The following is a 22,608-nucleotide window of genomic DNA, read 5'->3' on the forward strand; positions in this document are numbered from 1 at the left end:
AGCCACCCTTCGAGGTGAAACGTTTCTTCCTCAAATCCCCTCTAAATATTCTACTCCTACGTTCTCTAGTTGTAGACTCATGTGCTATGAGGAGAAGGAATGAGACTCAATACAATTTACTCCCAGCCTGAGTAAATATCTGAGCTATAGGGAGAGGTTGAGAAGGCTGGGTCTCTATTCCTTGGAGCACAGGAGGATGATGGGTGATCTTGTAGAGGAGTATTGAATTGAATCAATTTTATTATCCAAATATGTATACATACAAGGAATTTGCCTTGGTGCTTTGCTTGCAAGTAACAACACGATATGCAGTAGACGATTAAAAATAAAACATTATAATTTAAACATGTGAAGAATGAAATAAAATACCAGAGCAAAAGGAAGCATAATACCAGAGCATTCGATCATGAGAACAATACTGTAGATCGGGTAGATACACAGAGTCTCTTGCCCACAGTAGGTGAATCGACGACCAGAGGACATAGGTTCAAGGTGAAGGGGAAAAGATTTAATAGGAATCTGAGGGGTAACTTTTTCACACAAAAGGTGGTGGGTGCATGGAACGAGCTGCCAGAGGAGGTAGTTGAGGCTGGGACTATCCCAACGTTTAAGAAACAGTTGGACAGGTACAGGGATGGGACAGGTTTAGATGGAAATGGACCAAACGCGGGCAGGTGGGACTAGTGGAGCTGGGACATGTTGGCCGGTGTGGGCAAGTTGGGCCGAAGAGCCTGTTTCCACACTGGATCACTCTATGACCTGAGGAACAACTTTTTTTACACAAAGGGTGGTGGGTGTATGGAAGGAGCTGCTGGAGGAGGTAGTTGAGGCTGGGACTATCGCAATGTTTAAATAACATTTAGATGGGTACAAGTTTAGAGGAATATGGGTCAAACAAGGGGAAGGAGAACTAGTGTAGATGGGGCATGTTGGTTAGCGTGGGCAAGTTGGTCTTAGGGGCCTCATTACACTGTATGATCTTATGACTGACATGATTCACCACCATTTTCTTAACAGTAGTTATGGATGAGTAATAAATGCTGGCTTTTACTGGTGATCGTATCGGCATCAGCCTGCCACTGTCATGTATACTGAGATAGTGTAAACATTTTCATGCTATCCAGTCAAATTATATTATACGTACAATCAAGCTTGCATAAGTAATGCAAAAAGAAAAGTACCAGAACGCAAAATATAGTGTTAAAACATTGTAGCATTAGAGTTACAGAAAAAGTGCAATTAAAAAAAGTGCAAGGTCTGCAATGAGGTAGGTCGGGGGATCGGGAATACACTGTAGTTTGTGAGAGGACCATTTAATAGTCTGATAATAGACGGGAAGAAGTTGTTCCTGAATCTGGAGTGTGGGTGGAAACTGGAGCACCCGGGCAAATTCCACGCAGGTCACGTAAAAACTCCACACAGACAGCACCCTTAGTCAAGATTGAACCCGGGTCTCTGGTGCTGTAAGGCAGCAGCTCTACCGCTGCGCCACCGTGCCACCGATGGGCCGAATGGCCTAATTCTGCTCCTACAACGTATGAACTAACGAGATAACAATAATAAAAGAGTGAACCTTTCAGTGCTACAAAATGTTCCCATGACTTGAGTTCTGGTCTGGACTGGGAGCAGGTGATAGTGTTGCTCAGGGAACCATTTGCATTGCAAATAGCAAGCACGTTAAAGCTGGTTTAATAAATGACCAGGTTAACTGGTTCCTACTGCTCAAAAAGGCAGATAGGAAAATGATGTAGGCCATTGGCAAACGCCTGTTTGCATTAAGTTCCAAAGGGAATATTGGGGGAGCCTTTTGTAGGGCTACCATTTTCATGCACTTTCCCCCGTGCTTGCTCACACTGTCGGGTTGTATCACGGCTTGGTTTGGGAACAACTCTGCCCTGGGGAATGTTTCTTTTGGCTCTGAGGGTATTCCGTACCTGGGACAAGCTGCCACAGGAAGCTATTGAAGCAGAGAAGACATTTGTACAGATGCGTGGGGGGGTTTGGAGAGATAAAGGCTCAAAGCAAGCAGCCGGGACTAGCCCGAATTGCCATCTTGGTTGGCAAGGATGAGTTGGGCCGAAGGGCCTGTTTCCGTACTCTATCTCTACGTTATCGTTTAGTTTCGAGATACAGCGTGGAAGCAGGCCATTCGGCCCACTGTGCTGTCCGACGATTCCCATATACTAGTGCCTTCCTACACACTGGGGACAATTTACAACTTATACCGAAGCCAATTAACCTACAAATCTGTGCGTCTTTGGAGTGCGGGAGGAAACCGGTGCACCCGGAGAAAACCCACGTGGTCACGGGGAGAACGTACAAACTCCGTCCAGACAGCGCCCACAGTCGGGATGGAACCCGGGTCCCTGGCGCGGTAAGGCAGCAACTCCACTGCTGAGCCACCGTGGGACTTTTCTACACCAGTCTCGTGCCCATGTACCCCCTCCCCCCCCCCCCCCCCCCCCCAACTGCAAGGTGCCCACTTCCAGTGCTATGGGCCCCATGAGGCTGTGGGGCTAATGTAACATCAGGCTGCACTCACACAATGGCCTCAATAGCCGGTGGGTATTTTTACGGCAGAGACAGATAGATTCTTGGTTAGTACGGTTGTCAGGGGTTACGGGGAGAAGGCAGGAGAATGGGGTTTGGAGGGAGAGGTGGATCAGCCACGATTGAATGGCGGAGTAGACTTGATGGGCCGAATGGCCTCATTCTGCTCCGATCACTTAAGACCTTACCCCTGGGCTGGTGGCCTTGCCAAGGCTTTCACTGGAGAATCATCGAAAGTAGGGAAGAAAACTGAATCGAAGGTAGTCACAAAGTGCTGGAGTAACTCAGTGGGTCAGGCAGCATCTCTGGAGAGAAGGAATGGGTCAAGTCCCTTCTTCAGACTTTTTGTGTCTAGCTTCAGCGAAGGTATTGGTTTGAAGGAGCGACTGTGGGGGGGAGAGTTCCAGAGAACAGAGTTCCAGTGTCTCTGAGGATCCTTCATTGCTTCTACTCTGGGGCTGTAGAGAGCATCCTGTCTGGCAACATCACAGTCTGGTTTGGGAACAGCTCTGCCCAGGATAGGAAGGCCCTGCAGAGAGTAGTGCGTTCGGCAGAATGCACCATGGGAACTACACTCGTCCCCCTGCAGGACCTATACATCAGGAGGTGCAGATCCAGAGCAAGCAAGATCATGAGGGACCCCTACCACCCCAGTAACGGACTGTTCCAGATGCTACGGTCAGTCAAACGCCTCCGCTGTCACGCTGTGAAAACAGAGAGGATGAGACGGAGTTTCTTCCCACAGGCCTGTTAACTATTATAACTCCAGGGACTAAATTTTGTCTTCTCTGCATTAACTTTTATTTATATGCTGTAACTGTAATTATGTTTTTGTGCACAATCCGCAGGCATTGGCAGTTTCATTTCACTGCTCATCGTGTATGTGCATGTGACAAATAAACTTGACTTGAGGGTGAGGACATTCAGTTGCTGTTGTGATTCATGGCTTTTCCCACAAAGTGGAGCTGTAGTCATTTATCGATTGGACTGAAGGCTGGTGAGTGTGTGTGTGAGTATGTGTGTGTGTGTGTGTGTGTGTGTGTGCGTGTGTGTATGTGTGTGTGTGTGTGTGTGTGTGTGTGTGAGTATGTGTGTGTGTGAGTGTATGTGTGTGTGAGTATGTGTGTGTGTGTGAGAGTGTGTGTGTGAGTGTATGTGTGTGTGTGAGTATGTGTGTGTGTGTGTGAGTGTGTGTGTGTATGTGTGTGAGTGTGTGTGTGAGTATGTGTGTGTGTGAGAGTGTGTGTGTGAGTGTATGTGTGTGTGAGTGTGTGTGAGTGTGTGTGTGAGTATGTGTGTGTGTGTGTGTGAGTGTGTGTGTGAGAGTGTGTGTGTGAGTGTATGTGTGTGTGTGTGTGTGTGTGTGTGTGTGTGTATGTGTGTGTGTGTGAGTGTGTGTGTGAGTATGTGTGTGAGTGTGTGTGTATGTGTGTGTGTGTGAGTGTGTGTTGCACAGTACAGTATTTTGTTTAGTTGGATGATGTGGGTAGTTGATTATTGAGGGCTGTACATCCAAGACACACCTTTTCAAGGCAGTCCCTTGTGCAGATCCGGGTGGCGACCAGAAGGTTGTGTAAAAATAAAAGACTCGGTCGCAGGCTGAAAGCAGGAGAGGTAGGTCATTTGTTCTGCCTTAGAAGTTGTGCACTCATTTTCAGTAATGAATGATTATTATGTCGCGATGCAACCTTTCACAATGAAACATTGGAGGATAATGCACCGAAGTGCTCTTAATTGCCTTTAGAGTTTTAAATAGTTTTCACATTAATGATTGTGTCCAGGGACTGCAGATACTGGTTTAAACCGCAGATTGACAAAAAATGCTGGAGTAACTCAGCGGGTCAGGCAGCATCTCTGGAGAAAAAGGAAAGGGGACATTTCAAGGAAAGGGAATGGGGGTCGAGACCCCAGACTGAGAGCCAAGGGGGCATTATTTTGTCGTTCAATCTGCAATCTAATGCACTGCACTGGTCATTAATTGTCAAAGGCAATTTAAAAAAAGGGACTAAAATGCATTTCATTGACAAAAGTCAGAGGTGACAGAGAAGGGGGGGTCGGGAGCTTTGATTTGAGAAGTGACTATTTGCGTTTGGGGTCATTTAAACATTGAATTCAGGGGCCAAAGCTGCCAACAGCTGTTACACAAGGAACAGGCGTAGCCTCCACGGTCAGAACTAAGCTCTGCTGGTGGAAGTAGCAAAAACCTGGTGCTGCAAATGTCTCTGCCTGGATCAGAACAGGCTTTGCCCATTGGGGTTGAATCTGGTGGTTTAAAACAAAATAAAGTGGGGATGAATAGGAGAAATCGTTGGGAACTGAGGACAGGAGGGTGGGGAGGGGGGGGGGGGGGGGGAGGGAGGGAGGGGGAACAGGGGAGGGGGGGGGGTGTAGACATATGATACAGCATTAAAATAAACCCCTTCATTCTGGCTTATAACCCCCCCTTCACCTCGTCCCCTTCATCCTCCAGTGTATAATCCCAGTGGACACAGTCTAGGGGTCAACATTGGACTGTCTCTCATCTTAATGAAGACTCAAGTCCCACACTGTACCCCTCGCTGCTATCCCTGTGCTCGCTTTCCCCCACATTTACCGTGCTGTGATTATCTCTCCCTCTCTCCTCCTCCACTCCCCCCTCTTTCTTCCCCCTCCCCCTCTTTCTCCCCCTCTCCTCTCTTTCTTTCCCCCTCTTTCTCCCCCTCTTTCTCTCCCCCTCCCTCTTCCCCCCTCTTTCCACCCTCCCCCTCTTTCTCCCCCCCTTCCTCCCCCCTCCCCCTCTTTCTCCCCCCTCCCCCTCTTTCTCCCCCCTCCCCCTCTTTCTCCCCCCTCCCCCTCCTCTCCCCCCCCCTTTCTCCCCCCTCCCCCTCCTCTCCCCCTCTCTCCCTCTCCCCCTTCTCTCTCCCCCTCTTTCCCCTCCCTATCTCCCCCCCTCTTTCCCCTCCCTATCTCCCCCCACTTTCTCCCCTCCCCTCTTTCTCCCCCCTCCCCTCTTTCCCCCCTCCCCTCTCTTTCTCTCCCCCCTCTTTCTCTCCCCCTCCCCCCTCTTTCTCTCCCCCTTCCCTCTTTCTCTCCCCCCTCTTTCTCTCCCCTCCCCCTCTTTCCTCCCCTCTCTTTCTTTCCTCCCCCCCCCTTCTCCCCCCCCCATCTTCACTTCCCCCTCCCACTTCCCCCTCCTCTCTCGGGAACTCCCGCGACCTGTTTAACAATCTCCTCCATGGCGTGTGATTAGTGTGGGCGCTGCCTGCTGTTTGGGTGCGGTCTGCTCTGGTTAGTCAGTCTGCCTTGTTCCACTGCCCTACCTCTCAGGTACACTGGCACACCCCCCTGTCCCCTGAAAGGCTGCAGTTGACAAGCACGTCATTAAGTTGGGAGAGAGTGCAGAATAAAGTTACAAGGACTTGGGTAATAGTCATGTTAGAGTCACCCAATAGGGAAATAGGCTCTTCAGTCCCACTGTACTCCTACATACCTGTCCGAATGTCTTTTAAATGCTGTTGCAGTACCTATCTTAACTACATCATCCGCTAATTCACAACTCTCTGGGTGAAAAAGTTGCTTCTCGCCTCAGTTTTAAATGGCCTCCCCTTTATTCTTAGACTGTGTCCCCTGGTTCTGCTGTTACTCCAGCAATTTGTGTCGATCTTCAGTATAAACCAGCCTCTGTAGTTCCTTCTTTCACATTTGGAAAGGCACCGCCCTGGTTTACTTCACTAGCAAGCGAGGAGCCGTTTGGTCAGGTGCAGGGACCAGGGAGATTTGCATCCCCTCCCTTGCCTTAGGATTGTGAAGCTGATTGGAGTATTACTGCTAAACAAGATATGGCCCGTGGTACTAGAGATGATGTACTGGCACGGGTAGAAGATTGGCTGGCTGACAGAAGGCAAAGAGTGGGAATAAAGGGCGACTTGCACACTCAGGAAGACATGCATGTTTGTAGGTCAATTGGTTTCTGTAAATTGCCCCCACTGTGTGGAATGCAAAACTGGAATAACATAAAACTAATGTACAGGTGATCGTCGGTCAGCATGGACTCGGTGGGCCGAAGGGCCTGTTTCCATGCTGTATCTCTAATACTAAAACAAAAAACTAAAACTCAATATTTCCAAATTTTTTGATTTTATTTTTCCATCTCCATCAGCTGTATTTCTCGGCCTTTGAGTTTCCAGCAGAATGTTACTAGTCATTGATATTGCTTTATTATTGTTCATGTGTGAAATAGATGCAGTGAAAAGCTTCCGTTTGTTTTCCAATCTAATCAGATAATATTATACTTGAATATAACCAAGCTGTGCACAAGATAGAACAATGGGAAAAATGTCGGAATGCCGAACTTAATTTCTCAGCGTTGTAGCTTAAAGAGCCTGTCCCACTTTAAGGCGATTTTTTAGGCGACTGCCGGCAACTGTCAAAGTCGTAGCACATCGCCAAAACTTTCTTTTACCCGACGACAATGACCACGACAATGCCGAGTCAGGTCGAGATTACACCGTCTTCGGAAACATTGCGAAATTCCCACGCTGTCAATGCCTCTCCGGCGTTCTAATGTTTGCTGAAATCACTGACAAGTCTGTAATTCCTTGAGAGTTTTGAAATATAACATCTTGTCCGGGTTACTTGAAAGCCAAGCTTCACGGTAACAAGGCATAAACTGGATTGACTTCCAGTTTACTGATAGCAGTATTAAGAAATTTAATTTTAAACGTGGGTAAATGGATTTTTGTGCAGAGTGTGGGCATTCTTTGAAAATGTACGGGAGATGCATATCTGGTTTCTGGGTTGCATATCTGGGTTGGGAGCCCACTTTAAAAGTAATCGCTGATGGCCATAAAAATCGCGAAAATTCCCACGCTTACCTGACCGTCAAACTGCTGCCTCCAATCTACCCGTCAAATGTCCTGACGGTAAATAAATTGGTTAAACACAACTGTTTTATGGTATCTTCAAATGACTTTATCTAATTTAATATTACGTGCTTCTAAATGCATCTGCGACAACCTGGCAAACCTGGGGACAGCGTGCGACAGACAGCGCCCGCAATAAGCTACGATACCTGGCGACAAGCCAGCTGTCACCGAAAAATTTCAATCCGGTTGATTTCTCAGCAACGCGCCGAGATTTACTACGATTCTTGGAAGACTCCTCACGATCATGCCCGCGACACCCCGGCGGACTTTCGGCGACAGCCTAGTCACCGGCAGTCGCCTTAAAATCACCTAAAGTGTGACAGGCTCTTAACAGTGGGGAAAACGTCCAATGTCCGCGGTGATTCTGGTTGAGATGGGTTTGACCTTTGGCGAATTAAGATCTCATTAAAATGTAAAAACGTCTTGGGAGCTTAGCAGGTCAAAAGTCGAAGACGTGCTTTCTCCAGCGGGTGGGTCAAGGACGATAATCGCACACGCTTTGTTAAGGCTGAGGATTGGGGGAGTTCATTCACTGAGTGGAATACTTGAAGCCTCAGAATTTTGAACATCAAAGATCTGTGTTTTCAAGGCTGGCCCACAGGTCTTTGCAAGATGATGGGGATGAGGCAGGAAAGTGAATACGATGAGAGATTAACCCTGCCTCTTTCCCCTCCTAGGTACACTCATCTCCCATTTTAGAGTCCCCAGTTTCTCCCCCTTGCTCATCCACTTCCACCCATTTCCCCCTTTCCTCCTGTCCTTATCTGACACCCCTTTGCCTCCTTTTCACCTTGAGCCTTTGTCACTCACTCCACCCATCCCCATCTACTAATTCCCTCCCCTTCCCTTGCCTGTATCCACCCATCACTCCCGTCCCCACCTCTCTTTTCCAGCTTTCCTGCTACTAGTCCGCCAGTCTGAAGAAGGGTCCCGACCCAAATAGCCGCCTGTCCACTCCCTCGGAAATAGGCCCTTCGGCCCACCGAGTCCGTGCCGACCGGCGATCGACACACATTAACACTCTCCAACACACATTGGGAACAATTCACAATTATACCAAGCCAATTAACCTACAAACCTGTACATCTTTGGAGTGTGGGAGGAAGGGTAGGGGGGGGAATAAAGTGGGTTAATATGTCAGATTGGTATTGGCTTATTATTGTTACATGCACTGAGATACAGTAACAAACTTTATTTTGCGTGCTGTCCAGTGAAATCATATTATACATGAATCCAATTAAACCACACATAAGTATAATAATGAACGCAAAAAGGAGACTGTGTGTAGAGAATAGAGTGTAGATAGACACCGAGTGCTGGAGTAACTCAGCGGGTCAGGCAGCATCTCTGGAGAAAAGGAATAGGTGTCATTTCAGATTGAGACCCTCCCTCAGATGGAATATAGTGCAGCTGCAGAGGAAGTGAAAGATAGAAACATAGAAACATAGAAAATAGGTGCAGGAGTAGGCCATTCGGCCCTTCATGCCTGTACGCACCGCCATTCAACATGATCATGGCTGATCATCCAACTCAGTATCCTGTACCTGCCTTCTCTCCATACCCCCTGATCCCTTTAGCCACAAGGGCCACATCTAACTCCCTCTTAAATATAGCCAATGAACTGGTCTCAACTACCCTCTGTGGCAGAGAATTCCACAGATTCACCACTCTCTGTGTGAAAGAAAACGTTCTCATCTCGGTCCTAAAAGACTTCCCCCTTATCCTTAAACTGTGACCCCTTGTTCTGGACTTCCCCAACATCGGGAACAATCTTCCTGCATCTAGCCTGTCCAACCCCTTAAGAATTTTGTAAGTTTCTATAAGATCCCCCCTCAATCTTCTAAATTCCAGCGAGTACAAGCCGAGTCTATCCAGTCTTTCTTCATATGAAAGTCCTGCCATCCCAGGGATCAATCTGGTGAAGTGCAGGTAAAACAAAAGTGCAAGTGCTGCAATGAGGTTGACTGGAAGATCGGGGATGCATCCTTGGTCTTTGAGAGAGGGAGATGAATCAGTCGCATGTTGAATGGCGCTGCATTGGGGCGAGTTGAGGCGGCAACTGTTGCACGGTTCTCTGACGGGGCGGGACTGCTGCAGGTAAAGCCGTCATCATGTTGCATCTTGCTCGGGAGGGGTGTTGCACACTGCAGTTTACCAGGCGTTTCCCCTCTGTCTAAGGTTCAGCCTGTCCTGACATCTCCTGAGAAAGGACACAAAGTGCTGGAGTAACTCAGCGGGTTCCGGCAGCATCTCTGAAGAACACGGATAGGCTAGGGCTCTTCTTCACACACCTCAGTTGGTTCTGCATTGTTTTTTTTGATTGCTTGGGGCCATGGGCCAGATTAAAGACGCCCTTCATTGCCAAAATGACATCCTGCTCTTAAACGTCACTCTAGGGTGGCACGGAGGTGCAGCGGTATAGTTGTTGCCTTACAGCGCCAGAAATCTGGTTCGATCCTGGCCACCGATGCTGTCTGTACGGAGTTTGTACTTTCTCCCCATGACCTGCGTGGGTTTTATAGACAATAGACAATAGGTGCAGGAGGAGGCCATTCGGCCCTTCGATCATGGCTGATCATTCTCAATCAGTACCCCGTTCCTGCCTTCTCCCCATACCCCCTGATTCCGCTATCCTTAAGAGCTCTATCTAGCTCTCTCTTGAATGCATTCAGAGAATTGGCCTCCACTGCCTTCTGAGGCAGAGAATTCCACAGATTCACAACTCTCTGACTGAAAAAGTTTTTCCTCATCTCAGTTCTAAATGGCCTACCCCTTATTCTTAAACTGTGGCCCCTTGTTCTGGACTCCCCCAACATTGGGAACATGTTTCCTGCCTCTAACGTGTCCAACCCCTTAATAATCTTATACGTTTCGATAAGATCTCCTCTCATCCTTCTATAACATATATAACATATAACAACTACAGCATGGAAACAGGCCTGTCCGGCCCTACCAGTCCACGCCGACCATTCTCCCTGACCTAGTCTCATCTACCTGCACTCAGACCATAACCCTCTAATCCCCTCTTATCCATATACCTATCCAATTTACTCTTAAATAATAAAATCAAGCCAGCCTCCACCACTTCCACCGGAAGCCCATTCCATACAGCCACAACCCTCTGAGTAAAGAAGTTCCCCCTCATGTTACCCCTAAACCTTTGTCCCTCAATTCTGAAGCTATGTCCCCTTGTTGGAATCTTCCCCACTCTCAAAGGGAAAAGCCTACCCACGTCAACTCTGTCCGTCCCTCTCAAAATTTTAAAAACCTCTATCAAGTCCCCCCTCAACCTTCTACGCTCCAAAGAATAAAGACCCAACCTGTTCAACCTCTCTCTGTAGCCTAAGTGCTGAAACCCAGGCAACATTCTAGTAAATCTCCTCTGTACCCTCTCCATTTTGTCGACATCCTTCCTATAATTTGGCGACCAGAACTGCACACCATACTCCAGATTCGGCCTCACCAATGCCCTGTACAATTTCAACATTACATCCCAACTTCTATACTCGATGCTAAATTCACTTATGTAGGAGGAGTACCTTCTGTTTTTGTGTGTTATCCACTCAAATGATATATCATACTACAATCATATACAAATCATACTACATGGTGCAGCGGTAGAGTTGCTGCCTTACAACGTCAGGGACCCGGTTTCATCCTGACTACGAGTGCTGTCTGTACGGTGTTTGCACGTTCTCCCCGTGACCCGCGTGGGTTTTCCCCGGGATCTCCGGTTTCCTCCCACACTCCAAAGACGTGCAGGTTAATTGGCTTTGGTAGATTGTAAATTGTCCCTAGTGATAGTGTGCGGTGATCGCTGGTCGGCACGGTCTCGATGGGCCGAAGGGCCTGTTTCCACGCTGTATCTTTACGCTACACTAAGTTCCTAGCTGCACCATCATAAGCCTGTGCAGAGGGTCAGGGCTTAGGACTCGATCCAGGGATATGACGAACAACATTTTCTTGATGAAGTCAGGTTATTTCTGCAGGCCATTTCGTCTACCATGTCTGTCTTAACTTGCCCCCCGAACGTCGCTCTCTCTACACTTACGTTGCTCCACTAACTGCTGTTCCTAATATGTGCACAGATTCCAAATTGGTTAGGTGTGTGGAGCGAGCTGCCAGAAGACTTGATTGAGTTAACAGCCACTTGGGCAGGTACATGGATAGGAAAGGTTGAAAGGGGGTTGGGTCAAAAGCGGGCAAATGGGACTAGCTTAGATGAGGCGTGGACCAGTTGTGCCCAAGGGCCTAGTTCCGTGCTGTAAGACTCTATGACTAAGTCCGTGCCTGCCAACAAACACCTCTTGAAACTAATCCTGTTGCCTTCTGTCCACGTTGCCATTAACTCCTGCCAGACACTGCATTCACCTAATACACTAAGGATAAAGTTACCGTGTGCATTTCACCCACCGACCCATATGTCTTATCGAAACGTATAAGATTATTAAGGGGTTGGACACGTTAGAGGCAGGAAACATGTTCCCAATGTTGGGGGAGTCCAGAACCAGGGGCCGCAGTTTAAGAATAAGGGGTAGGCCATTTAGAACGGAGATGAGGAAAAACTTTTTCAGTCAGAGAGTCGTGAATCTGTGGAATTCTCTGCCTCAGAAGGCAGTGGAGGCCAATTCTCTGAATGCATTCAAGAGAGAGCTAGATAGAGCTCTTAAGGATAGCGGAGTCAGGGGGTATGGGGAGAAGGCAGGAACGGGGTACTGATTGAGAATGATCGGCCATGATTACATTGAATGGCGGTGCTGGCTCGAAGGACCGAATGGCCTCCTCCTGCACCTATTGTCTTTGGACTTGGACACAAAACGCTGGAGTAACTCAGCGGGTCAGGTAGCATCTCTGGAGAAAAATAATAGAAGACATTTCGAGTTGGAACCCTTCTTCATTCATTCATAGTCTTTGGACGGTAGAATCCAGTGCACCCGGGATCACAGGGTGAACATGCAAACTCCACAAAGACAGCAATGGAGGTCAGAACCGAACCAGGATCACAGGAGCTGTGGGACAACAGTTCCATTAGTTACACCATTGTAAGTCTGTGCACAGGACAGGACTTAGACTCAATCTAGTTTAGTTTAGATTAGGGATACGTCGCGGAAACAGGCCCTTCGGCCCACTGAGTCCACACCGACCGCACACTAACACTATCCGACACAAACAAGGGACAATTTACATTTATACCAAGCCAATTAACCTACAAACCTGAGGTATTTATTCACAAAATGTTGGAGTAACTCAGCAGGTCAGGCAGCATCTCAGGAGAGAAGGAATGGGTGACGTTTCGGGTCGAGACCCTTCGTCAGTCCAACCTACAGACCTGTACGTTTTTGGAGTGTGGGAGGAAACCGAAGATCTCGGAGAAAACCCCACGCAGGTCACGGGGAGAACGTACAAACTCTGTACAGACAGCACCCGTGGTCAGGATCAAACCCGGGTCTCTGGCGCTGTGAAGCAGCAACTACCGCTGCGCCACCGTGCCACCCAATGTCCCAATCTATGGACATGATGATCAAAATGTTCTTGAAGAAGACATTTTCTTTCTGGAGGCTATTTGTACCATGTCTGTCTCACACACACCTTGCCTCAACATACCTTGCCTCAACAGGGGCGGCACGGTGGCGCAGCGGTAGAGTTGCTGCCTTACAGCGAATGCAGCGCCTGAGACTCAGGTTCGATCCTGACTACGGGCGCCGTCTGTACGGAGTTTGTACGTTCTCCCCGTAACCTGCGTGGGTTTTCTCCGAGATCTTCTGTTTCCTCCTACACTCCAAAGACGTACAGGTATGTAGGTTAATTGGCTTGGCAAATGTAAAAATTGTCCCTAGTGTGTGTAGGATAGTGTTAATGTGCGGGGATCGCTGGTCGGCGTGGACTCAGTGGGCCGAAGGGCCTGTTTCCGCACTGTATCTCTAAATCTAAAAAGAAAATCCCGACCTTGGTTCTCTCTGTGCACATTACTGCACCAAGTGTACCCAAGTTGTGCCTAGCTTCCAAAGCAGCCGGAAATTGATTTGCTATTGAGTGCTAAATTGAATCTAACAAATTGCTGCACTTTCTCCTGCAGTCTGGTTTTTTTGTTGTTGCTCGATACTCCAGCATCTGCGGCAAAGATACTAGAGGAGCAAGATAGACCGCACGACCCTAAAGTCCGTAGTACGTCACGGCGCCATTTTAGAAACTTGCAGAAACATTTAAACAGAAAAATAACAAAAATCTGTGAATTGATAGATGAGATATATTCTGCATTTTAATGTTATCATCACACATACTGTTCCCCCGAAACACGGATTACACTGTGAGAGGTTTAAGGGACGGCGGGTTTTGCTTACTAAAATGGCGGACGTTACGCTCCTTTGCGTACTACACTTCAGTATAGGAGATTTCAACGGAGTGGTCCATCTTGTTCCTCTAGTATCTTTGATACTATCTTTGATACGTGGAATTCACTGCCTCAGAAGGCAGTGGAGGCCAATTCTCTGAATGTATTCAAGAGAGAGCTAGATGGAGCTCTTAAGGATAGCGGAGTCAGGGGGTATGGCAGGAACGGGGAGAACATAGTCGGGATCGAACCCAGGTCTCTGGCTCTGTAAGGCAGCTGCTCTACCACTGTGCCACCGTGACTTCTGTCCCGAGGATGTGAGAGTCAGTAGGTTAACTGGGCTCAGTATACTGTCCCTGGTGTGTAGTGTGCAAATGAGTGGTGAAATTTGGGGGATTAAGGGAAATGCAAGGAGAGTAAAATGGGAGGAGTGTTGGATTGGTGAGTGTGTTTTGTTGTTTGGGTGGAGACAGTGGGCCGAAGGGCCTGTTTCCTTGTCATGTGACTCTGTAACTCGAGGGCTCTTATAATAGCCAACAACTTTGCATTACAATGGAAGCACACTCAATTTATAAAGCTGATTTCTTTATCCGATCTCCACATCACTTCAGTCCACATGCAAATTTATACAATTGCCTTTTGTGTCTAATAATTGCCTCAGCATATTGTAGATAATGGTTCAATAGTTTATTTATTATCACGTGTACCACGGTACAGTAAATATATATATTTTTTGCATACTGCTTAGCACGACTATCACTATAATTAAGCACAATCCCCCAGGTTGGCACAGAATGTACAGAACAACCCATTGAGTCAGTATACAAGAGGTGCTATTTTGGGTCCATTTTATAGTCCCAGCTGTAGCTGGGCACTAAGGCCTGTTGCAGCCACAGCCACATCCTCGCACGGCCCTCTTCAACCCTTTTTCCCTGGGGGGGCGATCTAGAAGGTGCAGAAGGTAAGACCCCCTCCTGGTTCTTCTTTGTCCTCCCTTCGGTTCTCCCTTTCTCCACTGCCCGCTCCTCTCTCCCTCCACTGTCCGCCCCTCTCCCCCTCCACTGCCCGCCCCTGTCTCCCTCCACTGCCCTGCCCGCCCCTCTCCCCCTCCACTGCCCTGCCCGCCCCTGTCTCCCTCCACTGCCCTGCCCGCCCCTGTCCCCCTCCACTGCCCGCCCCTCTCCCCCTCCACTGCCCTGCCCGCCCCTCTCCCCCTCCACTGCCCTGCCCGCCCCTGTCCCCCTCCACTGCCCGCTCCTCTCTCCCTCCACTGCCGGCCCCTGTCTCCCTCCACTGCCCGCCCCTGTCCCCCTCCACTGCCCGCCCCTCTCTCCCTCCACTGCCGGCCCCTGTCTCCCTCCACTGCCCGCCCCTCTCTCCCTCCACTGCCCGTCCCTGTCTCCCTCCACTGCCCGCCCCTCTCTCCCTCCACTGCCGGCCCCTGTCTCCCTCCACTGCCCGCCCCTCTCTCCCTCCACTGCCCGCCCCTGTCCCCCTCCACTGCCCGCCCCTGTCTCCCTCCACTGTTCGCCCCTGTCTCCCTCCACTGCCCGCCCCTCTCCCCCTCCACTGCCCGCCCCTGTCTCCCTCCACTGCCCGCCCCTGTCTCCCTCCACTGCCCGCCCCTGTCTCCCTCCACTGTCCGCCCCTCTCCCCCTCCACTGCCCGCCCCTGTCTCCCTCCACTGCCCTGCCCGCCCCTGTTTTCCTCCACTGCCCGCCCCTGTCTCCCTCCACTGTTCGCCCCTGTCTCCCTCCACTGCCCGCCCCTGTCTCCCTCCACTGCCCGCCCCTGTCTCCCTCCACTGCCCGCCCCTGTCTCCCTCCACTGTCCGCCCCTCTCTCCTTCCACTGCCCGCACCTGTCTCCCTCCGCTGCCCGCCCCTCTCTCCCTCCACTGCCCTGCCTGCCCCTGTCTCCCTCCACTGCCCGCCCCTGTCCCCCTCCACTGCCCGCCCCTCTCTCCCTCCACTGCCCACCCCTGTCTCCCTCCACTACCCGCCCCTCTCTCCCTCCACTGCCCGCCCCTCTCTCCCTCCACTGCCCGCCCCTCTCTCCCTCCACTGCCCGCCCCTGTCCCCCTCCACTACCCGCCCCTCTCTCCCTCCACTGCCCGCCCCTGTCTCCCTCCACTGCCCGCCCCTCTCTCCCTCCACTGCCCGCCCCTGTCTCCCTCCACTGCCCGCCCCTGTCTCCCTCCACTGCCCGCCCCTGTCTCCCTCCACTGCCCGCCCCTGTCTCCCTCCACTGCCCGCCCCTGTCCCCCTCCACTGCCGGCCCCTGTCTCCCTCCACTGCCCGCCCCTGTCCCCCTCCACTGCCGGCCCCTGTCCCCCTCCACTGCCCGCCCCTGTCTCCCTCCACTGCCCGCCCCTCTCTCCCTCCACTGCCCGCCCCTGTCCCCCTCCACTGCCCGCCCCTGTCTCCCTCCACTGCGCTCCCCTGTCTCCCTCCACTGCCCGCCCCTGTCCCCCTCCACTGCCCGCCCCTGTCCCCCTCCACTGCCCTCCCCTGTCTCCCTCCACTGCGCTCCCCTGTCTCCCTCCACTGCCCGCCCCTGTCCCCCTCCACTGCCCGCCCCTGTCCCCCTCCACTGCCCTCCCCTGTCTCCCTCCACTGCGCTCCCCTGTCTCCCTCCACTGCCCGCCCCTGTCTCCCTCCACTGCCCACCCCTGTTCCCCTCCACTGCCCGCCCCTGTCCCCCTCCACTGCCCGCCCCTGTCTCCCTCCGCTGCCCGCCCCTCTCCCTCCACTGCCCGCCCCTCTCTCCCTCCACTGCCCGCCCCTGTCCCCCTCCACTGCCCGCCCCTGTCCCCCTCCACTGCCCGCCCCTGTCCCCCTCCACTGCCCTCCCCTGTCTCCCTCCACTGCCCGCCCCTGTCCCCCTCCACTGCCCACCCCTGTTCCCCTCCACTGCCCGCCCCTGTCCCCCTCCACTGCCCGCCCCTGTCTCCCTCCACTGCCCGCCCCTGTCCCCCTCCACTGCCCGCCCCTGTCCCCCTCCACTGCCCTCCCCTGTCTCCCTCCACTGCCCGCCCCTGTCCCCCTCCACTGCCCACCCCTGTTCCCCTCCACTGCCCGCCCCTCTCCCTCCACTGCCCGCCCCTGTCTCCCTCCAGACCGGCACGATGGCGCAGCGGTAGAGTTGCCGTCTTACAGCGCTTACAGCGCTTACAGCGACAGAGACCCGGGTTCGATCCCGACCACGGGTGCTGTCTGTACGGAGCTTGTCCGTTCTCCCCGTGACCCGCGTGGGTTTTCTCCGAGATTTCCCGTTTCCTCCCATACTCCAAAGACGTACAGGTTTCCAGGTTAATTGGCTGGGTAATATTGTATATTGTCCCTGGTGTGTGTAGGATGGTGTTAATGCGCGGGGATCGCTGGTCGGCACGGACACGGTGGGCCGAAGGGCCTGTTTCCGCGCTGTATCTCTAAAGCTAAAAAGCTAAAACCTTGCTGTTGTCAGGGGCTGTTGGTTTAACAGACCACTGTCCAAGCAAATGCTTCCCCAATGCCGATCAATAACAGAATCTCTGCGTTTCCTGAAAGCAATCGAGCATTCTCACCTAATTAGAATTGATCGGCAATGCTCGGTTGTTTAACCAGAGGTAGCGGACTCTAAAAGTAGAGGTTACAGGCTTAAGGGAAGAGGAGAGAGATTTAAGAGGAACCATCAGAGCATATTTGTCACTCAGAGCATAGTCCATATCTCAAATGAGCTACCTATAGAAGAACCTTTAGAAGCGGTTACAATTACCACATTTAAAAGACATTTGGATAGATATATAGATTGGATGGGTGTAGTTTATTGTTACGTGTACCGAGGTACAGTGAGAAACCTTTGTTGCGTGCTAACCAGTCAGCGGAAAGACAATACATGATTACCATCGAGCCGTCCACAGTATACAGATACATGATAAAGGAATAACATGAATAACGTTTGGTGCACGATAATGTCCATTAAAGTCCGATCAAAGATAGTCTGAGGGTCTCCAGTGAGGTAGATAGTAGCTTAGGACTGCCCTCTAGTTAGTTTTTAGAGATACAGTGCGGAAATAGGCCCTTCGGCCCATCGAGTCCGCACCGGCCAGCGATCCCCGCACATTAATACTATCCTACACACACTAGGGACAATTTACACTTGTACCAAGCCAATTAACCTACAAACCTGTACGTCTTTGGAGTGTGGGAGGAAATCGAAGATCTCGGAGAAAACTCGTGTCGTCACGGGGAGAACGTACAAACTCCGTACAGACGGCACCCGTAGTCGGGATCGAACCCGGGTCTCCGACGCTGTAAGCGCTGTAAGGCAGCAACTCTACCGCTGCGCCACCGTGCCGCCCTAAAATACTGCCGCTGTGGGTTAACTGGTTGGCAGGATGATTCAGTTGCCTGATAACAGCTGGGAATAAACTATCCCTGAATCTGGGGGTGTGCGTTCTCATATTTCTATACCTGTGGATATAGTGCTCTGGGCCAAATGCAGCCAAATGGGACTAGCCCAGAATGTCATCTTGGTTGGCATGGATAAGTTAGGCCAGAGGGCCTGTTTCCATGCTGTACAGTGTTGTAACTCTCAGCTTAAATGTTGGTCGTTGATCTTGCCTGTTGTGTGTCGGTGTGCAGCAGACAGCTGCTGTAATCACTAATTCTCCCCGTGAATTATGTCAGGAAGCATTTCACAAAATGCTGGAGTAACTCAGCAGGTCAGGCAGCATCTCAGGAGAGAAGGAATGGGAAACGTCACCCATTCCTTCTCTCCTGAGATGCTGCCTGACCTGCTGAGTTACTCCAGCATTTTGTGAAATAAAAATACCTTCGATTTGTACCAGCATTTGCAGTTATTTTCTTACACTATATGTCAGGAAGCAGATTCACCCACACACAAGCTAAGGAGTAGAGTCCTTGGTCTGGACGTTTGCCAGCTCCACAGGGCACTGACGCAAACTAAATCCAGAGGAAGCCACACGGAACGGCTTTCATTTTTATTGAATTTTGTTTCCCATTTTGCACATTTTTCCCCCTCATTTATTGCAAATGTGTTAGAAATGGAACAAGGAGGACGATTGAGTTGAGAATCATCTAGTCAGGTATGGAAGTTTAGTTTAGGTTAGTTAAGTTTGGAGATACAGCACGGAAACATGCCCTTCGGCCCTCCGAGACCGTGCCAGCCAGCGATCCCCACACACGAGGGACAATTGCAACCTTTTAGCAAAGCCAATGAACCTACAAACCTGTATGTCTTTGGAATAGACAATAGACAATAGACGCAGGAGGAGGCCATTCGGCCCTTCGAGCCAGCACCGCCATTCAATGTGATCATGGCTGATCATTCTCAATCAGTACCCCGTTCCTGCCTTCTCCCCATACCCCCTGACTCCTCTATCCTTAAGAGCTCTATCCAGCTCTCTCTTGAATGCATTCAGAGAATTGGCCTCCACTGCCCTCTGAGGCAGAGAATTCCACAGATTCACAACTCTCTGACTGAAAACGTTTTTCCTCATCTCAGTTCTAAATGGCCTATCCCTTATTCTTAAACTGTGGCCCCTTGTTCTGGACTCCCCCAACATTGGGAACATGTTTCCTGCCTCTAACGTGTCCAACCCCTTAATAATCTTATACGTTTCGATAAGATCTCCTCTCATCCTTCTAAATTCCAGTGTATACAAGCCTAGTCGCTCCAGTCGTTCAACATATGACAGTCCCGCCATTCCGGGAATTAACCTAGTAAACCTACGCTGCACGCCCTCAATAGCAAGAATATCCTTCCTCAAATTTGGAGACCAAAACTGCACACAGTACTCCAGGTGTGGTCTCACTAGGGCCCTGTACAACTGCACACAGTACTCCAGGTGTGGTCTCACTAGGGCCCTGTATAACTGAATGAATGAATGAATGAATGAATGAATGAATGAATAAGTTTATTGGCCAAGTATGTGCATATACAAGGAATGTGCCTTGGTGCTCCGCTCACAAATGACAACACAAACAAACAGTGAACAATTAAGAATAAAGCATAAACACATCAAAACAATAAGGATACAACATTACGGTCGAAACATGTGGGTGAAAATAAACCAGAGCAAAAAAGAGACTACGGACTTTAGTTATTGAGTGTGGGCGGAAACCAGAGCACCTGGGGAAACCCACGTGGTCACGGGGAGAAGGTACAAACTCCGTACGGACAGCGCCCGTAGTCAGGATCGGACCGGGGTCTCTGGTACTGTTAGGCAGCAGCTCTACCACTGTGCTGAACTGCCCATGTTACAAGTGGAAAGATGTGGAGACTCTGGCGAGTTTGCAGAAGAGTTTCCTGAAAGTGTCTGCTTGCCTTCATCGGTCGGGGCATTGAGTACGAGACCCATTACAGGAAGGATGTTGAGGCATGAGAAAGGGTGTAGCAGAGGTTGTTCATCAGAATGCTGCCTGGATCAGAGTTAATAGCTACAAAGAGATATTGGACAAACTTGGATTGTATCCTCTGAAGCATTGGAGGTTGTGTAGAGACCTGATAGAAGTAGAGAGAATTCTGAGATAGGTTAGACAGTCAGAACTTTTGTCTCGGGGGGGGGGGGGGGACCGATGGTCGGCGTGGACTGAAGGACCTGTTTCCATGCTGTTTAATTTAGTTCGTCACGTGTACCGAGGTACAGTGAGAAGCTTTTGTTGCGTGCCAACCAGTCAACGGAAACGATACCTGATTACAATCAAGCCATTTACAGAAAGTATCTGAACGAAACTGAAATGTTAAAACACACACCTCCTGTTTCAAGGGACAGTTTCTTCCCAGCTGTTATCAGCCAACTGATTCATCCTACCACAGCAAGACAGCAGTCCTCAACTACCATCTTGGTGACCCTCCGACTATCTTTGATCGGACTTTACTGGCTTTACCTTGCACTAAATGTTATTCCGTTTACCCTGTATTTATACGCTGTGAATGGCTTGATTGTAATCATGTATTGGATCCGTGGACTGGTTGGGACGCACAAAAGCTTTTCACTGTACTCGTGATGAACTAAACTAAACTAAAAATCCCACTGAACCGTTCCTATCCTCGTGCTTTGTCCAAATATCTTTCAGTTTCGTTTTAGTTTAGTTGAGTTTAGAGATACAGCGCGGAAACAGGCCCTTCGGCCCACCGGGTCCGTGCCGACCATTTTAAACGGATGGAGTAAATTCTCCATGCGGTTTGTGAGGGTGTGTCAGGCACATTGTTCAGGCATCCTGATGGGGTGCCTCTTGCAACAGAAAAAAAAGACCTGGAGTGCCTTTTTATTCCCACCTTGTGGTTATGTGACTTGGCCAATGACTGTGTTGATGGAACTGAGTGTAAACAAAATGCAGCGTACAGTGCAAACGCCACATCGGCAGCACAAACACAGCACCTCCTTAGCAAAACAATGCAATTAAGCTACATCTCCATAATCCTCTGCCATTTTAGAATCGTTGTCATGGAGTCATACGGCGTGGAAGCAGGCCCTTCGGCCCACTTGCCCACGCCAACCAACAGGACGGTGCCCACTTGCCCATGCCAACCAACATGCCCCATGTACACTAGTCACACCTGGTGGGATGTCAACTAAACAGGACGAAGAGTTCCTGCCATGCATTGGATAATTTAACTGGGCCTCTTCCCATAGAGTCATATGGCGTGGAAACAGGCCCTTCGGCCCAACTTGCCCACCCCGTCCAACATGCCCCATCTACACTAGTCCCACCTGCCTGTGTTTGGCCCATATCCCTCCAAACCTGTCCAATTCATGTATCTGTCCAAATGATTTTTAAACATGATAGTACCTGCCTCAACTATAATAATAATAATAATAATACATTTTTATAATATAATAATAATACATTTTATTTGTCATATATGTAGGTTGGCACAGGGTCAAAGGTACAATGAAATGTATTTGACAAGACAACGGGTCACCTCAGCAGTAATATTCCAAGGATAAATAAGATTTAAAAAATGACATTAGTAAGGTAAAAAGACAATATAAAAAATAGGTAAAAAGACAATATTAAAAATAATCAACATATATGATTTGAAATGTGTTTATGAGTTCAGAAGCCTGATGGCCTGATGGTAGAAACTATTCTTGAGTCTGGTGGTACGCACAGCCATACTCCTGTAGCGTCTGCCTCCTCCGGCACCTTGTTCCATGCACCCACCACCCCTTTGTGTCAAAATTAGTTGCCCCTCAGGTTCCTATTAAATTGTCCCTGCCTCATCTTAAACCGATGTCATCTGGTTCTTGATCCCCCTGCTCATAGATTGTTACAGTGTGGAAACAGGCCCTTCCCATAGAGTCATATGGCGTGGAAACAGGCCCTTCGGCCCAACTTGCCCACCCCGACCAACTTGCTCATGCTGACCAACACTTATCTACACTAGCCCCACCTGCCTGGTTTGGCTCATATCTCTCTAAACCTGTCCAATCCATGTACCTGTCCAAATGTTTTTTAGATATTACAGACAATAGGAAATAGGTGCAGGAGGAGGCCATTCGGCCCTTCGAGCCAGCACCGCCATTCACTGTGATCGTGGCTGATCATCCACAATCAGTACCCCGTTCCTGCCTTCTCCCCATACCCCCTGACTCTGCTATCATTAAGAGCTCTATCTAACTCCCTCTTGAAAGCATCCAGAGAATTGGCCTCCACTGCCTTCTGAGGCAGAGAATTCCACAGATTCACAACTCTCTGAGTAAAAAAGTTTTTCCTCATCTCCGTTCTAAATGGCCTACCCCTTATTCTTAAACTGTGACCCCTTGTTCTGGACTGTATTGTTATAGTACGTGCCTCAACTACAAACTCTGGTA

General features: G+C 49.9%; 1 protein-coding gene across 4 annotated transcripts in view; it reads left to right on the plus strand.

The window, feature by feature from the left end:
* Positions 1–4,007: 4,007 nt before the first annotated feature.
* Positions 4,008–22,608, plus strand: part of rab3da (RAB3D, member RAS oncogene family, a) — a 49,421-nt gene continuing 30,820 nt past the window's right edge. For 2 of the 4 annotated variants that reach the window (XM_078429639.1, XM_078429638.1), the window contains exon 1: positions 4,008–4,164. The gene's annotated coding sequence lies outside the window, so the exon portion shown is untranslated. Of the gene's footprint in view, positions 4,165–13,098; positions 13,248–14,659; positions 14,747–22,608 lie in introns of those variants that run through there. The other 2 variants (XM_078429640.1, XM_078429641.1) reach the window with 2 other exon arrangements.

The sequence above is a fragment of the Rhinoraja longicauda genome, chromosome 37 (assembly GCF_053455715.1).
Source record: "Rhinoraja longicauda isolate Sanriku21f chromosome 37, sRhiLon1.1, whole genome shotgun sequence".
NCBI lineage: Eukaryota > Metazoa > Chordata > Chondrichthyes > Rajiformes > Arhynchobatidae > Rhinoraja > Rhinoraja longicauda.